Here is a 3,302-nt window from a genome sequence, read left to right as displayed (position 1 = left end):
CTGGTTCTCTAAATCTTTGTTTAAGTGTCTCTGGGGATAACAGAAAATTTGTTCTCTACATTGATCTGGTGATTACCATTACCACTTGAGTTTATATTTTATCCTTCATAATAATAAAATTCAAGACTAAGCAAACAAATGATTATTGGCTTTATTCCATGTTTGTGATGCACATACAGTCTAGATTATGCAGACAAGAAGGAGCTTGGAGGAGTTCTAAAAAATTAAAGACTTTCCTAGGCAGATGGACACTAGAACATGTGGACTAGGCAGAAATGTAGACTGGGGGTGATTCAAAGTTTCTTTCTGCTAAAGGGGTTTGCAGGTGTCTGTCCAGCAGGTTACTGAACTAAAGACGGCAAAGTGATTCCTTATTGAAAAGTTTCTAATTCCCAGAGTGATGATCAAGTTAAAACTTGGTTTGATAAGGAGGGGTTAGTTTAAGCAACTCCATTTTGAACCTGCTGTCTTATTTTAAGCAGCTCTGCCAGAAGCCTCATTCAGTTGTATTATTGCAGCCAATGAGGTTTATCTGAGGTGCCATGACTGCTTGTTGAAAACTTAAGTAGCTAGCTCTGTGAGAACATTATATATATATTAGATACACATGTGCAGATACATATTCACATGTAGGAAAGTGTGTAAATATATATGAATTTGTGAGTGTTATTCAACTTATCTTTTCTTCTCTATCTTTCATACTCTAAATCATTTTTTACAACTGATGTGAATCCACAAGATTCCTTCCATATTACACATTTGCTGAGTCTTTAAAGTGGAGTTAAATGTTACTTTTGGGACAGAACAGTTTTTGTATCTATTTGTAAACTCACCTCAGCTGTCCTTTCTGCCATATAAACATGCTTTGCTGTGAATTCCACTTGGATCAGTTGCTCCTTAACTCATGCATTAAACAAACACCATTGCTGGATTTCATTTTATGTTTGCCTAAGATGTGTGCCTATATCCTCTTTTTAAAATTACTTTTGAACGATTAATTAGCAATTCATTCTCTTTCTCTTTTAAATACCCTTACTATTGGATAGAGATGGTCAGACATTTGGTGGGAAGGGGGAGATAGAGAGGGAAAGAGACAGAGAAACACCTGCAGCATTGCTTCACCACTTGCAAAGTTTTCCCCCGTAGGTGGGGATTAGGTCCTTTGTGCATTGTAAATGTGCACTCAACCGCACAGTTGGTTCTCTTAGAGAGCTTCATTCCAGCAAGAGGGCCTTTGGTAACAAAACAATAGTAAACATACATGCATAGCTCTGACTTCATTTCAGAGCCTCCTATGCATGCTATAAATTGCATTTGTCGTTATGTACTCTAATAGCAACTTGCTTCTAAGTAATGTTTTTTTAAAAAGATTTTTTAAAATCTTTATTTTCTTTTGTTGCCCTTGTTTTATTGTTGTAGTTATTATTGATGTCGTTGTTGTTGGATAAGACAGAGAGAAATGGAGAGAGGAGGGGAAGACAGAGTGGGGGAGAGAAAGATAGAGCCAGGGGCTTGAACCGGGATCCTTATGCCTGTTCTTGCACTTTGTGCCACCTGCACTTAACCCACTGCACTACCACTTGAGTCCCCTAAGTAATTTTATAGTTTACAAAATGTCTCCAGCTATTTGATTTCTTTTTAATATTTTATTTATTTAATAGAAACAGAGTGAAATAAAGAGGGACATAGAAAGAGACAGACAGATGCCGGTAACCCTGCTTCACTACTTGTGAAGCTTTCTCCCTGTAGATGGAGAATGGGGGCTTGAACCCAGGTCCTTGCACACTGTAACATTCTCTTAAAGAAGCTTGGTGGAACTTTGATGGGTATTGCATTAAATTTGTATATGGCTCTGGGGAGAATATTCATTTTGATGATATTTATTCTTCCAATCCATGAGCATGGGATATCTTTCCGTTTCTTGGTATCAGTTTCTATCTCCTTGAGTAGCAACTCATAGTTTTCAGTATACAAGTCTTTCACTTCTTTGGTCAACCTTATTCCTAGGTATTTGATTGATTTTGCTGAAACAGTAAATGGGAGTGATTCCTGGATGTCTTCTTCTTCAGATTTAGTGTTTGCATAAAGAAATGCCACTGATTTTTGTACATTGATTTTGTAGCCTGATACCTTGCTATATTGCCTAATAACTTCCAGTAATTTTCTACTGGATTCTTTAGATCTTTCTATGTATACTATCATATCATCTGCAAATAGTGAGAGCTTGACTTCTTCCCTTCCAATCTGTATCCCTTTGATTTCTTTCTCTTGCCTGATTGCTATGGCAAGAACTTCCAATACTATGTTGAAGAGTAACGGTGACAGTGGACAGCCCTGTCTAGTCCCCGATCTGAGGGGGAATGCTTTCAGCTTCTGTCCATTGAGTATGAGGTTGGCTGTAGGTTTGCTATATATAGACTCCACTATCTTGAGGAATTTCCCAACTATTCCCATTTTTTGTAGAGTTTTGAGCATGAATGGGTGTTGGATTTTGTCAAAGGCTTTCTCTGCATCTATTGAGATAATCATGTGGTTTTTGGCTTTGCTTTTATTGATGTGGTGAATGACATTGATTGACTTACGGATGTTGAACCAGCCTTGCATTCCTGGGATGAATCCCACTTGGTCATGATGAACAATCTTTTTGATGTGTTGCTGTATCCGGTTGGCCAAGATCTTGTTTAATATTTTGGCATCTATATTCATCAGAGATATTGGTCTGTAGTTTTCCTTTTTTGTTCTGTCCCTATCAGCTTTTGGTATCAGGGTGATGTTGGCTTCATAAAAGGTGGAAGGGAGTATTCCTGTTTCTTCAATCTTATGGAATAGCTTAAGAAGTATGGGTATTAACTGTTTCCTGAAAGTTTTGTAGAATTCGTTTGTGAAGCCATCTGGTCCAGGACTTTTGTTGTTGGGGAGATTCTTAATAACGGTTTCAATTTCTTTGTCTGTGATTGGTGCATTTAGATTTTGTAGTTCTTCTTGGTTAAGTTTTGGAAGTGCATAGGTTTCTAGGAATTGTTCCATTTCTTCCAGATTCTCTAGCTTGGTGGCATATAGTTCTTTATAGAAGTTTCGCAGGATTCTCTGGATTTCTGTGGTGTCAGTTGTGATATCTCCTGCATCGTTTACAATTCTATTAATTTGAGTCTTCTCTCTTTTTTGTTTGGTGAGTCTGGCTAGGGGTTTGTCAATTTTGTTTAATCTTTCAAAGAACCAACATTTGGCTTCATTGATCTTTTGAATGGTTCTTTTATTTTCGATGCTGTTTATTTCTGCTCTAACTTTAGTGATTTCTGTCC

The 3,302-nt window shown here is 37.3% G+C and overlaps 1 pseudogene; it reads left to right on the top strand.

Annotated features, from left to right (window-relative positions):
• Positions 1–492: 492 nt before the first annotated feature.
• On the top strand, positions 493–658 carry LOC132538394 (U4 spliceosomal RNA; annotated as a pseudogene).
• Positions 659–3,302: the final 2,644 nt, after the last annotated feature.

Source organism: Erinaceus europaeus, chromosome 4 (genome assembly GCF_950295315.1).
Source record: "Erinaceus europaeus chromosome 4, mEriEur2.1, whole genome shotgun sequence".
NCBI classification, from domain to species: Eukaryota; Metazoa; Chordata; class Mammalia; order Eulipotyphla; family Erinaceidae; genus Erinaceus; species Erinaceus europaeus.
The sequence above is the reverse complement of the archived record's forward strand: the minus strand, read 5'-3'. Positions and strand labels throughout refer to the sequence as shown.